Below are 25,229 nucleotides of genomic sequence, written 5' to 3' on the forward strand. Positions count from 1 at the left end.
CACTGTGGCACGGTGTACCGAGTCACCCGTTTGGTGTCTCGGGAACCCTGTTCACATCGTTCGGGGCCGTATGTGGAAACCTCGGCCGGACTCCCTGCGGATGGAACCTGGATAGGCGATAAACCTAGACTAGAGACTTGAGTGTTTAGGTAGGCCGTGGCCGACACCCTCGTTGGGCATCCGCTTGAAGGTTGCCGAGTACATGTCGTGTAAACGGCGGTAAGTGGTGAAAGCATGTATGAAGAAGTACACCCCTGCAGGGTTAACATCATCTATTCGAATAGCCGCGTCCGCGGTAAAGGACTACTTGGTTTCCTATACAGTTCATAGACAAGTTAATGGATACTACTAAAAGACTCAAGATAAGTGTGAGTACCGAGGATGGCTCTCTCGTAGGATGACGAGGGCGGATTCCCGGTGGAGTATTGTGTTGGTGAGTAGTGGACTCATGTGCGAAAACTATTTTACTAGTGGAGTCTCGTAGGATAGCTTAGCCAAGAGTCAAAGCTGGCTTGCTGCAATAACTCCACCACCTTCGTGAGAATGAGCATGTATAGTAGGTTCTGATGTAAGACTTGCTGAGTACCTTTGTACTCATGTTTGCTTAATTACTGTTTTCAGACGACAACACCACCCCCTCCGATGGGTTCCACGTAGACCTTGATGTCGACGAGTGACTAGCGACCTAGGTGGTGATCCTGGCCATGGAGGGGCCTTTGTAGATAGACAGGCTTCGAGAAGCCATCTTTCTTTCTAGTGTCTGTACTCACACTATTTGCTTCTGCATGTGCCTGTATGCTTGTATGACTTGAGTGTCAGGTCATGTGACCCCTACCTGTATGAACATGTTAAGTATGGCTCTCTGGAGCCTTTAAATAAAGTACTTGAGTTGTAGAGTTTTGTTGTGATGCCATGTTGTATTTACACATATCGAGCATATTGTGTGTTTGATTGAAATGCTTGGTATGTGTGGGATCTGACAATCTAGTTGTTTATCCTTGGCAGCCTTTCTTATGGGGAAATGTAGTCCAGTGTTCCTCGAGCCATAGTAGTCCGCTACAACCCGGTTCACCGGAGTCCTACTAGCCCAGCACTACTGCTTAGGACACTTGATTGGCCGGAATGTGTTTCACTTCGTTCATATGTTTGTCCCTTCGGGGAAATGTCACGCGGTGACATCCGGAGTCCTGCCTAGCCTGCTACAGCCCGGGTTCCCCGGAGTCCTGTTAGCCCAGTGCTACAGCACGGATTCACTCGCTCATGGCCGACATGCTCGATGTGATTCATGTATGCCTGTCTCCATAGGTCTGTGCCGCTTTGGGTTCACGACTAGCCATGTCGGCCCGGATTCTCTATCATATGGATGCTAGCGACACTATCATATACGTGAGCCAAAAGGCGCAAACGGTCCCGGGCCATGGTAAGGCGACACCCGTGGGGATACCGTGCGTGAGGCCGCAATGTGATATGAGGTGTTACCGGCTAGATCGATGTGACTTGGAATCGGGGTCCTGACATCCCTGTTGATAACCTTCGACTAACTTTTGCTCTCAACATCAGCAAAAATCATCAGTGTGGAATTGACGTTGGGAAAACCATCATCACCTTCTTCCCTATCCTCACCCCCATCCGACTCCTTTTCCTTTTCCTTGGGTTGTTTCTCTCTGAACTGCTGGATCAGGAATCGACAATGTTGAGTGGTGTGTTTAGGGTCAATGATGTTCCTCTCTTCATCTTTTTTGGTATCAATATGGCATGATAAATCCAACACATCATTCCCATCTTTATCCTTAACTTTTTTGGGAGTCCAGGGTCCTTTGGGCTTTCCTTTGAACTTTCCTTGGGCAATAGCTAAGGCTTCACCAGGAGCAACTAGTTCGGCCTTTCGCTTCTGTTTCCGACTGGAATTCCCTCCTCCAGTTTCTTGGGCGACTGTCTTATGTTTGCCACTCTGGAGTCGGTCTTTTTCTTCACCATTGGCGTATTTGGTGGCAATCTCCATCATCCGAGTTACAGTCATATCTCCTGTCCGACCGAATTTCAGATGCAACTCCTGATACTTAATGCCTTCCTTGAAGGCACAAATTGCTTGGTGATCTGACACATTCTCCACTGTATAGTGCAACGTGATCCATCTCTGGATATAATCCCTCAAATTTTCATTCGGGTTCTGGACACAACACTGCAATTCTGTCAACCCTGCCGGTCTTTTTGCAAGTGCCTTCAAAGGTCCTAACAAACACTCGGGCAAGTTCCTCCCAGCTATATATGCTGCCAGGAGCCAACTGATTCAACCATGCTCTGGCAGAGCATCCAACATCAAGGGGAGGTGTTTCATGGCCACATCATCATTACCACCACCAATATGTACAGCGACTCGGTAATCCTCAAGCCAAGTATCAGGCTTGGACTCGCCAGTGAACTTGCTGACTCCAGTCGCCAACCTGAAGTTGGGAGGAATCACTGCCCCTCTGATGACTCTACTGAAACACTCGGGCCCTGAAACGTGTACCCTGCTTCCAGTCGGATGATCTCTATCATGACCTTCTCTGTGAGCTCTGTTTCTGTCAACCAGACCTTGAACGAGGATAGACCTGGCACCAAATCCTGGCTCTCTGGGGTAGACTAGAATTCTTCGTTCGCCACTGTGGGGGCGCCTGTCATCTTGCCGGCAAGGCATGTATGACCCACTCCTTAGTGGAGGCGTGGGCACTCGACGACGTTCATCATGGTCGAGTCGATGATCATACTGCCCCCGGTTCCTGTACTAATCTTGCTGACATCCACGTCCCTCACGCCGCGGAGGCGATCTTGGGCTATGGGCAGACTGGACAGTATCTGCCACCACAGACCTGCTATGAATCCTATTCCACGACTAAGATACTGCTGTATTCTGCTCCCCCGCTGCTCGAAGCAAAGCCCGGATCTGCATCAAACCTTGGCCAGCTTCTGATCGGGAAGGTTGAATTGACTCCGCTATTCGAGCTGCAGCTGTGAGATTCTGGATCGGAGTTCGGTATACCTGAGTCAGAGGTGGAAAAAGCTGTCGTCGACTAGACTCGAGAATACGCTGCCGAGCACGCTCGTCGAGTGCGTGCTGGAGGTTTTCCAGTCGAGTGCGTTCAACCAAGTTGGCCAGGCGCGCCTCCAGCAAGGCCTGGGCCTCAGGGCTTTCTCCAACGATAGGAGTGTGAATTGCATCCAAATTTCTGCGGCGAAGATCTTCCCTCCGCTAAAAAGAAAGGGGTTCGGGGCGGTACTCTTCGTGCACATGCGACGGATCACCGCCGCCATTGCCACCGTCTTCATGGTGAAGCTAGGAGGACTGTGTGGTCCATTGAGCATCAAAACTTCCACCGCGGGGTCGCTGCTGTCACATTCGGACGCAGTCTCGATGGAGCCAATCGACAGAACGAACAGGCCATAGAGAGTTTCATCGGGCTCGATCGCCGCGATTTGTGGGGTGACCGATTGGCGGGCCACCGTGTGCCTCACCCACCCTGAAGCCACGACCGACCGGATCGCTGACGTCGGCGAACAATGGAAAGGGAGGTTGTCGTAGAAGTCGGCTGATACAGAGTCGACGGTTGCCGAAGAAGGACGCCACGAACGCATGCGCGGAAGTGCGTCGCCCCGCGGACGGGGAGCGCCTCGATGTCGAGTGGAGCCTCGTGGAGCCAAGCGGAGTCATTGGCAATGAAGACGAGCGCGTCGAGATGGATCTCGCGGCCATCAGCCAATGCTCCGCCAGAAACCATGATTATGGGAATCGGAAGAATTGCAACTTCTCCAATAAACTGCTAAGGCACCTGCCCCACGGTGGGCGCCAACTGTCGTGGATCTAAGACTGACAGTAGAGTGGGGTAGGTATGAGGAGGCAAGATCTTAGCTATGGAGTAGTTGTACACACGAGTTTTACGAGTTCAGGCCCTTCTCGGAGGAAGTAACAACCCTATATCTCAGTGCCCTGAGGTGGTCGACTGGATTATGTGTGTGTGAGTTTACAAAAGATGTGAACCCTTGTGCCTGTGGAAGGGGGTGGCTTATATAGAGTGCGCCAGGACCCCAGCCAGCCCACGTTACAGAGGGTTTAAGGTACATTGAAGAGGGGACGTTACTGGTAACGCCCACACTAAAGTGCTATAAATGACAATTAAGCCTATAAGTAAATGCTCGACCGTTGTTCATGCAGAGTGGCTTTAGCTCTTCTGCCCGTCGAGTGACTTTTGCGATGTTCGAGTGACCTTGATTCTTCCGAGTGGAACGTCTCTGGTCGAGTGGATGATGGTACCCTTTGAATGATCCTGGCTTTAGGGTGATGTCCTAGGGGAGGGTGTCTAGGTCAGGCCTATGACCCTACCCCAGGTACATAGCTTCATCAACAGGCATGTACAAAAGCCTCAAAGGGCATCAGGCTCTTTGTGATGTCCTTAAAAAGTAGATCCTCGACAGGAACCCTTGAAAAGAGGGTATTGCCTTTTAGAGGAAACTCAATGCAGATGGGACCTACTGGAAACCTAAGCAGTATCCCAAAACCTCATGGGTTGCTGCAAAGGGACCTTAAGTGGATCCATCTAATTTATCTGGCTTTACATGTAAATCTTCATATTCTTCTGATGAGTTAATTGACTCCAACTATAAACTGTTCAAAATTAGAATGGTGAAGTATTTGCTAGATATGTTGGCACTAACTGCAGGAATGGTCCTCCAATGAAGAAAATATGGGTTCCCAAAAGGTGCCTTGAAATTGTTTAGGTGAATGTCATCATGACACCACCTGTGAAGAATAGGAACCCCAGATCAAATTCTTCATATGGACCAAATTCTTCATATGGATCCAAGTCCTCAGATGGACCAAACTCCTCACATGGATCGAATTCCTTAAAAGGATCAAAGTTCTCATATGAACATGATCGTGCTAACCCGTCTATTTCGCAGGGAAGATCTAAGGATTATGGATACGAGCATTATTCTTCAAATCATTATGTTCATAAGTCCTCGAAGAATTTCTCTACTTACTCTTATGCTTACCGTAACCCCTCTTATGTGAAACGAAGTGGATTGGCATCTATGCCACCTTTCTCTTATGGAGCTCACAGAATGATGAACTCTTTGCCACCCCTTCAGATGTGGGTGGTGAGGAAAAAGAACTAATCTCTTATGCAGGATCAGGTCTCCAGACAAACTTAATCGTCTGAAGAATTTGCTAGAGACCTGAATATGCTTGAAAGGACGCAAGCTAATCATGATGAAATGAATTTTCATTTCTCACGTCCTTATACTCCTTTATCTGTTCTATTGCTCGATGAAATTGATACCATATTCTTCACTGATGAAGTATATGAGTTCGTAAGTTGCACTAATTCATCTGCAGGATGATCAAACCAAAGCCACTGAGTGGGTCCTCGATAGTGGATGTACAAATCACATGACTGGTGACAGGAGCTTATTGATGAACACTGCTTTATCTCCATCACCTCTGGAGCATATCACCTACGCTGACAAAGGGAAAAGCAAGGTATTGGGTCTAGGTAAGGTTGCAATCTCAAAGGACCGACACATGGACAAAGTCATGCTTGTTGAGTCCTTAGGGTTCAACCACATGTCTGTCTCAATGCTTTGTGATCTTGATATGGTTGTTGTCTTTGGCAAGTATCGATGTGTTGTGATCATGGAAGCTGACAATTCCAAAGTCTTCGAAGGCTTTAGGAGACGAGATTTGTATATTGTTGATTTCTCTACACGACCACAACCTGCTACATGTCTACTTGCAAAAGCTTCACAAGGCTGGCTATGGCATCTACGACTTGGTCATGCTGGCATGAGGAATTTGCACACGCTCGCGAAGAAGAAGCATGTCATTAGCATTGAAAATGTCAAATTCCTCAAGGATCACTTATGCGGAGCCTGTGAAGCTGAAAAAATGACCAAGGCCAAGCATCCAGCAAAGACTATCATGACTACTACTCGTCCATATGAATTGCTTCACATGGATCTGTTTGGCCCTACTCACTATGCCACATTTACTAATGTTGCTTCTTTATATGGCTTTTTCATTGTTGATGACTATTCTCGATATACATGGGTGCATATCATCATTTACAAAACTGAAGTGCAGGAAGTCTTCAAACGATTTTCCCCGAGGGCTTCAACCAACTTTTGTGTGAAGATCAAGCACATCAGAAGTGACAATGGAACCGAGTTCAGCAATTCTGGTCTCGATGACTATCCTGATGAACTTGGTATTACTCATGAGTTATCTGCTCCTTATACTCCTCAGCAAAATGGCATCGTGGAGCGCAAGAACAGGACTCTTGTTGAGATGGTTCGCACTATGCTTGATGAGTACAAGACGCCTACTCGCTTTTGGCCTGAGGAAATTGATACTGCGTGCCACATCATCAATAGGGTATATCTTCACAAATTCTTCAAGAAGGCTGCATATGAACTCCTCACTGACAAGAAACCCAATAGCCCACCAAGGTCCATGAAGCATTTTTGGAGCCTGAGTGGTTTCAAGCTATGCAAGAGGAATTACATCAATTCGAGCTCAACAACGTCTGGGAATTGGTAAAACGTCCAGATCCTCGCAAGCACAGTATCATCGACACTAAGTGGATCTACTGCAACAAGCAAGATCAAAATGGCCTTGTGGTGAGGAATGAGGCACGACTTGTAGCTCAAGGCTACACACAGGTTGAAGGAATTGACTTCGATGAAACTTTTGCTCCTGTTGCTAGACTTGAAGCTATTCGCATATTTCTTGCTTATGGTAACCATGATGATATCATCTTATATCAAATGGATGTGAAAAGTGCATTCCTCAATGGTAAGCTTGAGGAAGAAGTATATGTTGCTCAACCCCCAGGTTTTGAAGATCCAAAACATCCTGATAAAGTCTTCAGACTCAATAAGGCCCTCTATGGCCTCAAGCAGGCCCCTCGGGCGTGGTATGATACTTTGAAGGAATACCTCATGAAGAAAGGCTTCAAGCCCGGTTCACTTGACCCAACTCTTTTCACTAAATCTTATGATGGTGAATTGTTTGTGTGCCAAATTTATGTTGATGATATCATTTTCGGCTCTACTAACCAACGTTACAGTGATGAATTTGCCTATATGATGAGTGAAGAATATAAAATGTCTATGATGGGAGAATTTAAATTCTCCTTAGGTCTTCATATTCGTCAATAGCGCAATGGCATATTCATATCTCAGGAGAAATACCTCAAGGATGTACTGAGGAAATTCGGCATGCAAGATTGCAAAGGAGTCAAAATCCCTATGCCCACAAATGGTCATCTATGCACTGATGAAAATGGTATTGACTTCGATCAAAAGGTATACCGCTCCATGATTGGTTCTTTATTGTACTTATGTGCATCTAGGCCAGATATTATGCTTAGTGTTTGCATGTGTACCTGATTTCAAGCTACACTGAAGGAATCACACCATAAGGCTGTGAAGCATATTCTTCGATATCTAGCTCACACACCAACACTTGGATTATGGTACCCAAAGGGCTTGGCTTTTGATCTCATTGGATATTCAGAATCTGACTATGCTGGTGATCGTGTGGACCACAAGTCAACATCTGGCACATGCCATTTCGTCGGACAATCTTTGGTCTGTTGGTCCTCGAAGAAACAGAATTGCGTATCACTGTCTACTGCTGAAGCTGAGTACATTGATGCTGGTTCTTGCAGTGCTCAACTACTATGGATGAAGCAAACACTCAAGGACTAGGGCGTCAACATGAAGAATGTGCCACTCTACTGTGACAATGAGAGTGCCATCAAGATTGCTCATAACCCAGTTCAGCACTCGAAGACAAAAGCACATTCATATTCATCATCATTTTCTTCGTGATCATGTGTTGAAGGGCGACATCTCTATTGAGCATGTGAAGACTGAAGAATAGCTAGCCGATATCTTCACTAAGCCCTTGGATGAGAAGAGATTTAGCAAGTTGCCGTGTTAGCTAAATATCTTAGAATCTTCGAATGTCCTTCGAAAAGGACACACATCCTAACACTTATGCAAAATTGATGACTTAGATGTGCAACACACGAAGTAACGTTTTTCTTCAATCAATGAATACTAACCCTCTAAGTGTGAAGAAATTAACGAAGAATTTAATTCTTAGAACCCTACGACAATTGTACGCAGTGTCTGAAATCATCATTCTTATACGGTGGGTCACACCACCACCAAAAGTTGAAAATCTTCAGTTGAGTTTTTCCTCAGTTCTTTGAAATTCCTCAGTTGTTTTTAAACTTGCATTGTCTTCACTATTTTTGTCGTTTTTCTTCTTTGACTATATATGTATATATATGAGTTTATGTCCTCTACATCATTCACTTATTGCTGTTGGAAATATGCCCTAGAGGCAAAAATAAATTAGTTATTATTATATTTCCTTGTTCATGATAATCGTTTATTATCCATGCTAGAATTGTATTGATAGGAAACTCAGATACATGTGTGGATACATAGACAACACCATGTCCGTAGTAAGCCTCTAGTTGACTAGCTTGTTGATCATGGACATTGGATGTCGTTGATAACGGGATTACATCATTAGGAGAATGATGTGATGGACAAGACCCAATCCTAAGCCTAGCACAAGATCATGTAGTTCATATGCTAAAGCTTTTCTAATGTCAAGTATCATTTCCTTAGACCATGAGATTGTGCAACTCCCGGATACCGTAGGAATGCTTTGGGTGTACCAAATGTCACAACGTCACTGGGTGGCTATAAAGGTGCACTACGGGTATCTCCGAAAGTGTCTGTTGGGTTGGCATGAATCGAGACTGGGATTTGTCACTCCGTGTAACGGAGAGGTATCTTTGGGCCCACTCAGTAGGACATCATCATAATGTGCACAATGTGACCAAGGAGTTGATCACGGGATGATGTGTTATGGAACGAGTAAAGAGACTTGCCAGTAACGAGACTGAACAGGGTATCGGGATACCGACGATCGAATCTCGGGCAAGTATCATACTAGTAGACAAAGGGAATTGTATACGGGATTGATTGAATCCTTGACATCATGGTTCATCAGATGAGATCATCGTGGAACATGTGGGAGCCAACATGGGTATCCAGATCCCGCTGTTAGTTATTGACTAGAGAGATGTCTCGGTCATGTCTGCATGATTCCCGAACCCGTAGGGTCTACACACTTAAGGTTCGATGACGCTAGGGTTATAGGGAAAGTATGTATGTGGTTACTGAATGTTGTTCAGAGTCCCGGATGTCACGAGGAGTCCGAAATGGTCCTGAGGTAAAGATTGATATATAGGAAGTGTGGATTTGGCCACCGGAAGTGTTCTGGGCATCACCGGTAATGTACCGGGACCACCGGAAGGGTTCCGGGGGTCCACCAGGAGGTGCCACCAGCCCCGGAGGCTTGCGTGGGCCAAGAGTAGGAAGGGACCAGCCCCTAGGTGAGCCGGGGCGCCTGCCACCAAGGCCCAAGGCGCCCTCAAGAGGAGAGGGAGCAAACACTAGGGGCAGATGGGCCCTAAGGCCCACCCTAGGTGCGCCCCCTCTCTATCCCCCTTGGCCGCCATCCAGATGGTATCTGGGGGCTGCCGCCACCCCTAGGGAGGGAACCCTAGGTGGGGGCGCAGCCCCTCCCCTCCCCCTATATATAGTGGAGGTTTTGTGGCTGCCCAAGACACGAGTCTCTCTCTCCGAAGGCGCAGCCCTACCTCTCTCCCTCCTCGTCTCTCGTAGTGCTTGGCGAAGCCCTACTGGAGTACCGCACTCCTCCACCACCACCACGCCATTGTGCTGCTGCTGGACGGAGTCTTCCCCAACCTCCCTCTCTCCTTGCTGGATCAAGGCATGGGAGACGTCACTGAGCTGCACGTGTGTTGAATGCGGAGGCGTCGTTGTTCGGCGCTTAGATCAGAATCGACCGCGATCTGAATCGCCACGAGTACGACTACCTCATCCGCGTTCTTGCAACGCTTCCGCTTAGCGATCTACAATGGTATGTAGATGCAATCCCCTTCCCCTCGTTGCTAGATTACTCCATAGATTGATCTTGGTGATGCGTAGAAAATTTTAAAATTCTGCTACGATCCCCAGCAGTGGCATCATGAGCTAGGTCTATGCATAGTTTCTATGCACGAGTAGAACACAAGTTGTTGTGGGCGTCGATTTTGTCAATTTACTTGCCGTTACTAGTCTTATCTTGATTCGGCGGCATCGTGGGATGAAGCGGCCCGGACCGACCTTACACGTACTCTTACGTGAGATAGGTTCCACCGACTGACATGCACTAGTTGCATAAGGTGGCTAGCAGGTGTCTGTCTCTCCCACCTTAGAAGGATCATATTCGATGAAAAGGGTCCTTTTGAAGGGTAAATAGAAATTGGCATATCACGTTGTGGTTTTGGCGTAGGTAAGAAACGTTCTTCCTAAGAAACCTATACCAGCCATGTAAAATTTCCAACAACAATTAGAGGACGTCTAACTTGTTTTTGCAGCATATGTCGTGTGATGTGATCTGGCCAAAAGGATGTGATGAATGATATATGTGATGTATGAGATTAATCATGTTCTTGTAATAGGAATCACGACTTGCATGTTGATGAGTATGACAACCGGCAGGAGCCATAGGAGTTGTCTTAATTTATTTATGACCTGCGTGTCAAGATAAATGTCATGTAATTACTTTACTTTATTGTTAACCGTTAGCCATAGTAGTAGAAGTAATAGTTGGCGAGACAACTTCACGAAGACACGATGATGGAAATCATGATGATGGAGATCATGGTGTCATGCCGGTGACGGTGATGATCATGGCGCCCCAAAGATGGAGATCAAAAGGAGCAAAATGATATTGGCCATATCATGTCACTATTTGATTGCATGTGATGTCTATCATGTTTTACATCTTATTTGCTTAGAACGACGGTAGCTTAAATAAGATGATCCCTCGCAATAATTTCAAGAAAGTGTTCCCCCTAACTGTGCACCGTTGTGAAGGTTCGTTGTTTTGAAGCACCACGTGATGATCGGGTGTGATAGATTCTAACGTTCGAATACAACGGGTGTAAGGCAGATTTACACACGCAATACACTTAGGTTGACTTGACGAGCCTAGCAAGTACAGACATGCCTCGGAACACGGAAGACCGAAAGGTCGAACATGAGTCGTATAGAAGATACGATCAACATGAGGATGTTCACCGATGATGACTAGTCCGTCTCACGTGATGATCGGACACGACCTAGTTCACTCGGATCATGTATCACTTAGATGACTAGAGGGATGTCTATCTGAGTGGGAGTTCATTAAATAATTTGATTAGATGAACTTAATTATCATGAACAATAGTCTAAGTTTTCTTTGCAAAAAGGTTGTAGATCAATAGCTCGCGCTGTAGCTCCCTGTTTCAATACGTTCCTAGAGAAAGATTAAGTTGAAAGATATTGTAAGCAATGATATGGACTAGGTCCGTTGCCTGAGGAGTGTCCTCACTGCTACACAGAAGGCTTATGTCTTTGATGCACCGCTCATTGTGCCAACCCCTCCAGCATCGTCTGTGGATATTATGAACATCTGACGGATACGTCCTGATGACTACTTGATAGTTAAGTGCACCATACTTTATGGCTTACAATCGGGATTCCAATGACGTTTTGAACGCCATAGAACATATGAGATGTTCCAAGAGCTGAAATTGGGATTTCAGGCTCATGCCCGTGTTGAGAGGTATGAGACCTCTGACAAGTTCTTCGCCTACAAGATGGAGGAGAATAGCTCAGCTAGTGAGCATGTGCTCAGAATGTCTGGGTGCTACAATCACTTAAATCAAGTGGGAGTTAAACTTCCAGATAAGATAGTGATTAATAGAGTTCTCTAGTCACTATCACTAAGCTACTACATCCTCCTGATGAACTATGACATGCAAGGGATGGAGATGATCCCGGAGCTGTTCGCGGTGCTTAAGACCACAAAAGGTAGAAATCAAGAAGGAGCATCAACTATTGATGGTTTAACAAGACCACAGGTTTCAAGAAGGGCAAGGGCTAGAAGGGAAACTTCATGAATGGCAAACCAGTTGCCGCTCCAGTAAAGGAACCCAAGGTTGAACCCAAACCCGAGACTAAGTGCTTCAATTGTAAGGGGAACGATCACTGGTAGCAGAATTACCCCAAATGCATGGTAGATAAGAAGGCTGGCAACTTCAACAAAGTATATCCGTGTTATTAATGTGTACCTTGCTAGTACTTCTGGTAGCACCTGGGTATTGGATACCGGTTCAGTTGCTATTATTGGTGACTTGAAGCAAAAGGTACGGACTAAACGGAGAGTGGCTAAGGGCGAGGTGACAATGTGTGTGGGAAGTGTTTCCAAAGTTGATGAGATCACCCTCGCATGCTCCATCTTCCTTCTGGATTAGTATTGAACCTAGATAAATGTTATCAGGTGTCTACGTTGAGTATGAATATGATTAGATCATGTTCATTGCAATACGGTTATTCATTTAAGTTAGAGAATAATGGTTATTATGTTTACATGAATAATACCTTTCATGGTCATGCACCCTATGTGAATGGTTCATTGAATCTCGGTCGTGGTGATACACATGTAGAGTTAATAATGATAGTACCACTTTCTTGTGGCACTGCCGCTTAGGTCATATTGTTGTAAGATGCATGAAGAAACTCCATGTCGATGGATGTTTGGAGTCACTTGATTTTGAATCGCTTGACACATGCGAGCCATGCCTCATGGGCAGGATGACTAAGACCCCGTTTTCAGGTACAATGAAACAGGCAAGTGACATGTTGGAAATTGTACATGCTGATGTGTGTGATCCAATAAGAATTGAGGCGTGCGGTGGACATCGCTATTTTCTCATCTTCACTGATGATTTGAGTAGATATGGGTATATTTAGTTAATGAAGCACAAGTATGAAACGTTTGAAAAGTTCAAGCAATTTCAGAGTGAAGTTAAGAACCATCATAACAAGAAGATCAAATTCCTATGATCTGATCGATGCAGAATTTCTGAGTTATGAGTTGGCAGTCACTTAACACATTGTGAAATTGTTTCACAGTTGACACCACCTGGAACACCACAGCATAATGGCATGTCCGGACGTCGTAATCGAACCTTATGAGATACTGTGCGATCTATGATGTCTCTTACCGATCTACCACTATCATTGTGAGGTTATGTGTTAGAGACAGCTGCATTCACTTTAGATAGGGCACCATCTAAGTCCGTTGAGACGATGTCGTATGAACATTGGTTTGGCAAGAAACCAAAGTTGTCGTTTCATAATATTTGGTGCTGCGATGCTTAAGGCTTCAGCCAAAAAAGCTTGAACCCAAAGCAGACAAATACATCTTCATAGGATACCCAAGGGTAATAGTTGGGTATACCTTCTATCTCAGATCGGAGGGCAAAGTGTTTGTCACTAAGAACGGGTCCTTTCTCGAGAAGGAGCTTCTCTCGAAAGAATTGAGTGGGAGGAAGATAGAACTTGATGAGGTTGTTGAACCTCTACTTCAACCGGAAAGTGGTGCAACATAGAAAGATGTTTCTGTGGCACCTACGTCGGTTGAAGAGGAAGTTAATGATAGTGATCATGAAGCTTCGGATCAAGTTTCTATCGAACCTCATAGGTCGACAAGGATATGTACTACTCCTGAGTGGTATGGTGATCCTGTCTTAGATATCATGTTGGACAACAATGAACCTACGAGCTATGGAGAAGCGATGGTGGGCCCATATTCCGACAAATGGTTAGAAGCCATGAAATCCGAGATAGGATCCATGTATCATAACAAAGCATGGACTTTGGTGGACTTGCCCGTTGATTGGCAAGCCATTGAGATAAATGGATCTTTAAGAAGAAGACGGACGTGGACGGTAATGTTACCATCTATGAAGCTCGACTTGTGGCAAAGAGTTTTTCCACAAGTTCAAGGAGTTGACTACGATGAGATTTTCTCACCCGTAGCGATGTTTAAGTCTGTCGAAATCATGTTAGCATTAGCTATATTTTTCGATTATGAAATCTGACAGATGGATGTCAAAACAAGTTTTCTTACCAGTTTTCGTAAGTTGTATGTGATACAATAAAAGGTTTTGTCGATCCTAAGGATGCTAAAAGGTATGCTGGCTCCAGCAATCCTTCTACGGACTAGAGCAAGCATCTCAGAGTCAGAATATATGCTTTGATGGGGTGATCAAAGCTTTTAGGTTTATACAATGTTTGCTAGTAACTTGTATTTACAAGAAAGTGAGTGGGAGCACTACAACATTTCTGATAAGTATATGTGGATGACATATTGTTGATCGGAAATTCTGGAAAGCATAAATGGTTGTTTGAAGTGTGATTTCCAAAGGAAGACCTGGATAAAGCTGCTTACATATTGGGCATCAAGATCTATAGAGATAGATCAAGACGCCTGATGATACTTACAAAGAACGCACACCTTGACATGATTTTTAAGGAGTTCAAAATAGATCAGTCAAAGAAGGGATTCTTACCTGAGTTGTAAGGCGTGAAGTTGAGTAAGACTCAAAGGTTGACCACGGTAGAAGAAAGAGGAAGGATGAAGGTCGTCTCCTATGCTTTTGTCATAGGCTCTATACGGTATGCCATGCTGAGTACCGCACCTGATTTGTGCCTTGCCACATGTACAAAGGTGATCTAGGAGTGGATCACTGAACAGTGGTCAAAATTATCCTTAGAGGAATAAGGAAATGTTTCTCGGTTATGGAGGTGATAAAGAGTTCGATGTTAAGAGTTGCGTCGATGCAAGCTTTAACACCTATCCAGATGACTATGAGTAAAAAACTAGATATGTATAATGGAGCAACCATTTGGAATAGCTCCAAGTGGAATGTGGTAGCAGCATCTATGATATGACATAAAGTTTCGCGAAGTACATGTGGATTTGATTGTTGCAGACCCGTTGACTATAACCTCTCTCACAAGCAGAACATGATCAAACCTAGAACTCATTGAGTGTTAATCACATAATGATGTGAACTGGATTATTGACTCTAGTAAACTCTTTGGGTGTTAGTCACATGGGGATGTGACCTTGAGTGTCAATCACATAGCGATGTGAACTGGATTATTGACTCTAGTGCAAGTGGGAGTGTCCATGTCAAAACTGGTGGATCTCGGGTAGGGGGTCCCGAACTGTGCGTCTAGGCCGGATGGTAACAGGAGGCAGGGGACACGATGTTTTACCCAGGTTCGGGCCCTCTTGATGGAGGTAAAACCCTACGTCCTGCTTGATTAATATTGATGATATGGGTAATACAAGAGTAGATCTACCACGAGATCAGAGAGGCTAAACCCTAGAAGCTAGCCTATGGTATGATTGTATGTTGTGATTGTTGTCCTACGGACTAAAACCCTTCGGTTTATATAGACACCGGAGAGGGTTAGGGTTACACAAGGTCCGTTACAAAGGAGGAGATATCGATATCCGTATTGCCTAGCTTGCCTTCCACGCCAAGTAGAGTCCCATCCGGACACGAGACGAAGTCTTCAATCTTGTATCTTCATAGTCTAACAGTCCGGCCAATGGAGATAGTCCGGCTGTCCGGAGACCCCCTAATCTAGGAATCCCTTAGTAGCCCCTGAACCAGGCTTCAATGATGATGAGACCGACGCGTAGTATTGTCTTCGGCATTGCAAGGCGGGTTCCTTCACAGAAGAATTCGAATACGAGGATAGTGTCCGACCCTGCAAAATAAGTTCCACATTCCACCATAGAGAGAATAATATTTCCGCAGATCTAATTTGCTGGCTTGTTTTGGCAGCATGATGTTATGTCATGGCCCGGTGATTATTCAAACCATTTCCTTTAACCAGCCCCGCACATAATGCGAGGCAATTTTTCGACACGTCTTGTCAAAGCAGAGATCGTGTCCCCTTATTACGGGATTCTCATCAATACGGGCATGGGTAACCCAACCGCGCCATCAATTGCGGCGCTTGGGGATAAGCGAGTTTTACCAGGCAAGTGGGGACGCTTAGTTTCGTTCGCCCATATAAAGGGATAAGGATTCACCTTTCTATCCACGCCTTCTTCCTCCTTTGCTCATCCTTTTTGCATACTCGAGCTCTAGCGCCCAAGCCCACACTTCCGCCTCAACCCTGTCCAACCATGTACGGGGCGGGAGGAAAGTGGATGGTCTCTTCCGTCACGGAGGGAGACATCAAGAAACTGAGGAGAGCCGGATACCTGCCCGACGACATCGCACATCGGCTTCCTGCCAAGGGGCAGCTCATCCCCACCCTCGGGCCCCATGAGAGGGTAGTATTCCTCACCCATTTCCTTCACAGACTTGGATTCCCTCTCCATCCCTTCGTCCAGGGGCTCATGTTTTATTACGGCATGTATTTCCACGATCTGGCCCCGAACTTCATCTTCAACATCTCGGCGTTTATCGTCGTGTGCGAGGCCTTCCTCCGCATCAAGCCCCACTTCGGCTTATGGCTGAAGACCTTCAATGTCAAGCCGAAGGTGGTGGGCAGCCGCCAGGCGGAGTGCGGAGGTGCCATGGTGGGCAAGATGCCCAACATAACATGGCTCGAGGGCTTCTTTGTGGAAACCATAAAGGGGTGGCAATCGGGGTGGTTCTATATCACCGAGCCGCGCGACCCTGCATGGGCAGCGGCCCCTGAGTTCTGATCTGGCATCCCCACGCGGCTCACCTCCTGGAAAGAGAAGGGCTTGTCCTGGGGTAATTCGAAAGAGCTGACCGGACTCCAAACATGTATTCAAAACATGGTGGACAAGAAGCTCAAGCTTGTCAACATAGTCCAAGTCATGCTCATCCGCCGGATACTCCCATGCCAACAACGGGAGTTCAACTTGTGGGAGTTCAATCCGGCGCAGCACCGAACTCTGAACAGGCTCTTCGACACGACTCATGAAGATGCCTGCAGGGTGCTGTTCAAAAGTGTCAAGGTCCCCCCCCCCTATTACGGAGGGTCGCGGATTCAGTGCGAAGCGCCAAGCCAGTGCGGTAACCTGCTCTACCTTTCACAGGATACTTATTTTTTCATATAGATTGACTCTATGCGGGATCTAAACTCCCGTACCTTTCATAGGACTGGCAGAAGATGGCCGGACAGATTGACTGTCCGGCTCCTTTGCCCGAAGGCCCCGTAGACGCTCTTCTGGTGAAGATGTTGACTCCGGCCCCTTATAAGGTGCCGGAGAAAACCAAGAAGGCCAAGGGAACTCAAAAGAGTTCCCAACGCCAGGCGTCGTCGGACTCACCGTCCGATGACTCTGCGGTGCACTCTTCCCCCGAAGACGAGGAAGAAGAAGAAGAAGATGCTCCCCCACCGACTGGGGGAGACAAGAAAAGGAAGGCTGCCCCAACTGGGGAGGCCGGAGGGTCCAAGAAGGGAAGGAATCTCCTTCCGGACAGCTCCACCGCCGACGACGAAGGCGGAGACGAGTGGTTGCCCAGGGCCAAGCCCCCGGGGAGATCGTAAGTATTTGGATACCAAAGTAACCCATCGGATTCCTTTGTCGCACTGTTTTCCCTAACGCCGAACACAATTATGTAGGCCGCCCCGAGCCAGTATCGATGTATCGTCGGACGGCTCCTTGGGCTTGTCGGACATGGATAGCGATCCAGTCCCGACTGCCACCTCCCCTCATCCCGCCGACGACACCGAGGTGTTGTCTCAAGAGGCACCGGATCGAGGGGAGACAGTCCCGGAGGTGCCTCAAGGCGACCTTTCGGACTCTGGGAGCCGAGGGGACGGGTCCCCTGAGAGCTCCGAGTTCGGCCCTTAGCTGAACACCGCGCCGGACCCTCCAGCGGTTCCGGGCTCGGGCAGGCGGACTCCTTCGAAGAGGGGCAAGATGCCTGTGCCGATGACTTCTGTCCATCCAGAGGCGCCGGACAATCTGCTGGAAGCGCTTCGCAGTGCTTCCATCGACGAGGAGCATCGCACTATCATGAGTGCGGTGATCCAGAAGGTTCAGTCCGCCAAGAGCGGATTGACTGAAGCCTGTACCAGCCTTCTAACAGGCTTCGAGATAAGTGTTTTAAAATGTAGTAGAAATATTACCGCATAGACAGTAGCCCCTGATGCTTTGTTCGGTGTTCACAAAGAAAACCCGAACAAAGGATCAAATAATATCGCAGGAGTCTAATATAGGTGTGTTAATATGCGTATGCAGGCTTCGCTGCTGGCGTCCGCCGCACTGACTGCGGAGGTCGCCGTACTGAAGCAGGACCATGAGGGGTCCAGGAAAGACCTCGGCCTTGCCAAGAGGCAGCTCGAGGAGAACAAGGGTAAGTAATACCCCGTCTATAGATATGTAAAAAAGGACGCGATTGCAAAATGACAGGATCATCGTATGTTTGTCAGGGGCCACGACCGAGGTGGTGACCCTGAAGCAAGCGCTAACCAAGGCCAAAGATACAGCGGCCAAGGAGCGCACTGAGCGAGAGAAGCACGAGGCTCAGGTGGGCGAGGTGCAGCAAGAGCTCCAGGCTCTCGTGACAAAGCACGAGGCATTGGAGCTTGACTCGAAGACGTGAGAGTCTAAGCTTGCCGCGGCCCTTGAGAGCGCAAAGAGTGCCAAGGCCGAGGCCCAGAAGGCCCTCCAGGAGATCGACACAATGAAGAGGATAGCGGTGGGTAAGGCTTTCTATATGCAAAGCAAGCATGTAAAAGGAAATTACCGATTACTTACCCGGATCCGGAGCTGTTCAAGAGCAGTCGCAGATTTGCCCCGCAGTGTGTCCGATGCCGCACAATTTTACCAGGCCGAGGACGGAAGCTCGACGGAGAAGCTGTTCTGGTCTCAGTATGCTGAGGCCGAACATCTGGTGCCGATGAGCGACCAGCTGAAGCAGATGGTCGAGCTACATTAGGTGGCCGACCAGGCCATCAAAGGCTTTATATTCCAGCTGTGGCCTGGCGACACGCTTTCGAACCGCTTCTTCGGCCTGGTGAGGCGGGTTGTGGATGCTTGCCCACGGCTGGAGGTCGTCAAGCGATACGTCTGCATTGAAGGTGCACGCTGCTACGTCTTGAGCTTGCGTTGGTTTTCCCCGAAGAGGAAGGGATGATGCAGCAGAGTAGCGTAAGTATTTCCCTCAGTTTTTGAGAACCAAGGTATCAATCCAGTAGGAGGCCACGCGCAAGTCCCTTGTACCTACACAACACAAAGAGCTCAACGCAACCAACGCGATTATGGGTTGTCAATCCCTTCACGGTCACTTACGGAAGTGAGATCCGATAGATAATATTTTTGGTATTTTTGATATAAAGATGCAAAGTGAAAAGTAAAAGGCAAAGTAAAAAACAAAACAAGATTAAAGTTTGTTTTGATGACTAATAGCACTAGTAGAAAACAGGGCTTTGGTCCAGGCCGGGTCAGCCCATTAGTCCCGGTTCAGTCCAGAACTGGAACCAATGTGGGCATTGGTCCCGGTTCGTGAGCCCAGGGGGCCGGCCGGGCCACATGGGCCATTGGTCCTGGTTCATCTGGACCTTTTGGTCCCGGTTGGTGGGAAGAACTAGGACCAATGGGCCTCGCTCCTGGCCCACCACCATTGGTCCCGGTTGGTGGCTTGAACCGGGACCAAAGGCTCCCCTTTAGTCCCGGTTCATGTCACCAACCGGGACCAATGAGGTGCCTATATATACCCCTCGCTCGCGAGCAGAGCACCCCAGTGCTCTGTTTTTCTCCGGCCGAGGGGGAGAGGGCTTGGTGGTGCTCTAGCTCACCTCCTATGCACACAAGGTGTTTGATGGAATGCCCGAGCCACACTACTTAAGCTTTCTCCTCTCCAAGCTCGACCTCCAAGCTCCATTTTCCATAATATTTGTCTAGGTTTAGCGGTCCGTCACGCCCCGTCCCCGTCTTCACCGCCGTCGATCACCCGCGCCGAGCTCATCGCCGGCACCACCGTGGTGAGCCTCTTGTTCTTATCTTCTTTCTGAAAGGAAAATATTCTTACTTGTATGTTTACATAGATACTTGTATTATTTTCTTACTTTTATTATTGCATCTTATATAGTGCGATGGTTTTGGTATCCGCCCCCATTGGCCCTCGTCCTGTCTATGATTCGGATGTGGTATATATATTATCTTTATAACTATTGGTTCATTTATTGTTTATGAAAATTATGCCGACCAACGTGACATAGATTTTATTTATGTAGGATGTATGTGAATCGGAAATGCCAGCCGACCCTATTGTCGAGAGGTTAAATTTAGTTGAAGAAGAAAACAACTTGTTGAAGGAAAAAATAAAAAAATATTGAGGAGGAGAAGATGATATTGGAGTTGCATGTTGCGGATGTCGTCGATGACCACAAGGTCAAGATGGATGCAATGCGCTTGAAGATTAGAAAGATTAGAAAATATGCCATTCATACTGAGGCTTGGTATCATTATGCCGTTGGATCAATTGCTACCTTGGTTGCGATTATGATCGCATTTGTTTTCGCATTGAAATGTTTTACATAGTTTCAATGTATGGTTTAATTAATTAGATGCTCTGGAGAGCTATATGTTGTTAGATGAGAACTATGTATGCACTTTGGTTTTAATGTGATGATGAACTTCTATTAATTTGGACACTTAATTATATATAATGCACGCAGATGAACCGACAATGGATGTACGGTGAAAGACACACCTGCGAGTACCTTAAGGGCGTGCATGAGTTTCTCGATGCGGCTGAGGCAAACAAGCAGAATGGTTTTATGTGTTGTCCATGCACTGAATGTGGGAATATGAGGTCTTACTCTAACCGGAAAATCCTTCACTCCCACCTGCTTTACAAGGGTTTCATGCCACACTATAATGTTTGGACGAGGCACGGATAAATAGGGGTTATGATGGAAGACGGCGAAGAAGAAGAGTACGATGACAATTATGTGCCCCCTGAATACGATGATGCTGCAACGGGGGGAGCTGGTGAAGATTAAGAGGAACCAGACGATGTGCCCAATGATGCTGCAATGGGTGAAGCTGCTGAAGATCAAGAGGAACCCGACGATGTGCCCAATGATGATGATCTCCGCCGGGTCATTGTCGATGCAAGGACGCAATGCGAAAGTCAAAAGGAGAAGCTGAAGTTCGATCGCATGTTAGAGGATCACAAAAAAGGGTTATACCCCAATTGCGAAGATGGCAACACAAAGCTCGGTACCGTACTGGAATTGCTGCAGTGGAAGGCAGAGAATGCTGTGGCTGACAAAGGATTTGAGAAGCTACTGAAAATATTGAAGAAGAAGCTTCCAAAGGATAATGAATTGCCCGGCAGTACATACGCAGCAAAGAAGGTCGTATTCCCTCTAGGATTGGAGGTGGAGAAGATACATGCATGCCCTGATGACTGCATCCTCTACCGCGGTGCATACAAGGATCTGAGCGCATGCCCGGTATGCGGTGCATTGCGGTATAAGATCAGATGAGATGACCCTGGTGATGTTGACGGCGACCCCCCAGGAAGAGGGTTCCTATGATGGTGATGTGGTATGCTCCTATAATACCACGGTTGAAACGTCTGTTCAGAAACGAAGAGCATGCCAAGTTGATGCGATGACACAGTGAGAACCGAAAGAAAGATGGGAAGTTGAGAGCACCCGCTGACGGGTCGCAGTGGAGAAAAATCGAGAGAAAGTATTGGGATGAGTTTGCAAAGGACCCAAGGAATGTATGGTTTGCTTTTAGCGCGGATGGCATTAATCCTTTCAGGGAGCAGAGCAGCAATCACAGCACCTGGCCCGTGAATCTATGTATGTATAACCTTCCTCCTTGGATGTGCATGAAGCGGAAGTTCATTATGATGCCAGTTCTCATCCAAGGCCCTAAGCAACCCGGCAACGACATTGATGTGTACCTAAGGCCATTAGTTGAAGAACTTTTACATCTATGGAATGGAAACGGTGTACGTACGTGGGATGAGCACAGATAGGAGGAATTTAACCTTAAGGCATTGCTGTTCGTGACCATCAACGATTGGCCCGCTCTCGGTAACCTTTCAGGACAGACAAACAAAGGATACCACGCATGCACGCACTGTTTAGATGACACTGAAAGTATATACCTGGACAAATGCAGGAAGAATGTGTACCTGGGCCATCGTCGATTTCTTCCGACCAACCATCAATGTCGAAAGAAAGGCAAGCATTTCAAAGGCGAGGCAGATCACCGGAAGAAGCCCGCCATGCGTACCCGTGATCACGTACTTGCTATGGTCAATGATTTGCACTACGTAATCTTCGGAAAGGGTCCCGGTGGACTAGCTATTCCGAATGACGCTGAGGGACACGCACCCATGTGGAAGAAGAAATCTATATTTGGGGACCTACCCTACTGGAAAGACCTAGAGGTCCGCTCTTCAATCGACGTGATGCACGTGACGAAGAACCTTTGCGTGAACCTGTTAGGCTTCATGGGCGTGTATGGGAAGACAAAAGATACACCTGAGGCACGGGAGGACCTGCAATGTTTGCACGAAAAAGACGGCATGCCTCCGAAGCAGTATAAAGGTCCTGCCAGCTACGCTCTTACGAAAGAAGAGAAAGAAATCTTCTTTGAATGCCTGCTCACTATGAAGGTCACGACTGGCTTCCCGTCGAATATAAAGGGAATAATAAATATGCCAGAGAAAAAGTTTCAGAACCTAAAGTCTCATGACTGCCATGTGATTATGACGCAACTGCTTCCGGTTGCATTGAGGGGGCTTCTACCAGAAAACGTCTGATTAGCCATTGTGAAGCTATGTGCATTCCTCAATGCAATCTCTTAGAAGGTGATCGATCCAGAAATCGTACCAAGGCTAAGGAGTGATGTGGCGCAATGTCTTGTCAGTTTTGAGCTGGTGTTCCCACCATCCTTCTTCAATATCATGACGCATGTCCTAGTTCATCTAGTCGACGAGATTGTCATCCCGGGGCCCGTATTTCTACACAATATGTTCCCCTTTGAGAGGTTCATGGGAGTCCTAAAGAAATATGTTCGTAACCGCGCTAGGCCAGAAGGAAGCATCTCCATGGGCCATCAAATAGAGGATGTTATCGGGTTTTGTGTTGACTTCATTCCTGGCCTGAAGAAGATAGGTCTCCCTAAATCGCTGTATGAGGGGAGACTGACTGGAAAAGGCACACTTGGAAGAGACTCAATAATATGCAGGGACGGATATTTTCGGTCTCAAGCACACTACACAGTTCTACAGAACTCTACCTTGGTGACCCCGTATGTTGATGAACACAAGAACAATCTGCGCTCCAAACACCCGGAGCAGTGCGACGACTGGATTACATGTGAACACATCAGGACTTTCAGCAGTTGGTTGGAAACACGTCTCAGAGGTGACAACACTGTTTGTGATGAGTTGTACTTGTTTTCCAGGGGACCATCTTTGACTGTATTGACTTACAAAGGATACGAGATAAATGGAATACATTTTGCACGATCGCCCAAGATCAAAAGAGCACCAACCAAAACAGCGGTGTCCGCTTTGATGCAGCAACCGAGAGCGGAAAGGACACATATTATGGTTACATAGTGGACATATGGGAACTTGACTACGGACCTGATTTTAAGGTCCCTTTGTTTAAGTGCAAATGGGTTAATCTGTCAGGCGGCGGGGTACAGGTAGACCCACAGTACGGAATGACAACAATGGATCTGAAAAATCTTGGGTACACTGACGAACCGTTCGTCCTAGCCAATGATGTGGCACAGGTTATCTATGTGAAGGACATGTCTACCAAACCGAGAAAAAGAAAAGATAAGGAAGCGAATACATCATACGATGAGCCAAAGCGCCACATAGTTCTTTCAGGAAAAAGGGACATCCTGGGAGTGGACGGCAAGATAGACATGTTTGAAGATTATGAAAAGTTTCATGAAATTCCTCCCTTCAATGTCAAGGCTGACCCAAGCATCCTGATAAACAATGAAGATTATCCATGGTTACGGCGCAATAAGCAAATGACACAAGCGAAGAAAAAGTGAAGACATTCTCCCGCAACTATTATGATGATACCATGCCAACTTTGTAACACAAGAACATGCTACCATTGTCCGTTTTGTACATGCACATGCTATGTGGGTGAAATTATGATACCATGCCAACTTTGAACTTTTTCAGAGTTCATTTGAAATGCTTTCATGTCTTATGGTTCGGCCCTCGTAATACCATGACCATTAGTCCCTGTCCCATGCCAACTTTCAACTTTCAACTTTCTAAAACTAATGGCACTGACAGAAAGTTTATAATTTTGCTCCTCGCCCCTGGCCCATGACCATTAGTCCCGGTTTGTGCCACAAACCGGGACTAAAGGGTTGGTCCTCGTTGCGGGCAGAGTTTAGGCCCACCTCTCCAACCGAAGGGGGCTCACACCGGTTTATAAGCCCTTCCCTCTCTGCCTTGTTGAGCTCCTCTCAAAGTGAAAATAGATGCCCTAATAGAGAAAAATTTAACCTAAATTCATAGTGAATTTCTCTGAAATTCATAGAAATTTACTATGAATTTAGGTTGAATTTTCTCTATAAGCGCATCTATTCTCATTATTTTAGTAAGTTAATCACAAAATTGTCATTCAAACAATTTTCAAAGAATTCAAATTTTAATTATTCAAATTTTAATTATTCAAATTTGAAAACTAATGGCACTAACAGAAAGTTTATAATTTTTCTAAAACTAATGGCACTAACAGAAAGTTTATAATTTTGCTAACCTAAAAGCAAACAGAATTAAAAATTAAAGCAAAAAACAAAAGAAAATAAATAATGCAAAAAACAAATCAAAAAAATAGGAAAAAAACTATTTTTATAGTAAAGTTAATCACAAAATAAAATGGCACTAACAGAAAGTTTATAATTTTTCTAAAACTAAAAGCAAAAAGAAAAAAAAATAAAGCAAAAAACAAAAGAAAATAAAATAAATAAAGCAACAAAAAAATGCCACCTACTGGGCCCCCACGGCCTGAATACGACTAGAAACCCATCAAAGGGCCAGGATTCAGGCCCGCAGGAGGCCCAGTAGGCCCACAGACATAGAAGTGACAATTAGGCCCGTAACTGCAATGGAGAGAAGCTCGAGAGGGGTGCGGCAGTGGGGCTTATAAACCATTGCGCACCCCTCTCAACTAGAGAGGTGGGACTAAACTTTCGACGCCGCAGCCGCACAAGGCCTTTGGTCCCGGTTGGTGGCACCAACCGGGAC

Source organism: Triticum dicoccoides, chromosome 6A (assembly GCF_002162155.2).
Source record: "Triticum dicoccoides isolate Atlit2015 ecotype Zavitan chromosome 6A, WEW_v2.0, whole genome shotgun sequence".
Lineage (NCBI taxonomy): Eukaryota > Viridiplantae > Streptophyta > Magnoliopsida > Poales > Poaceae > Triticum > Triticum dicoccoides.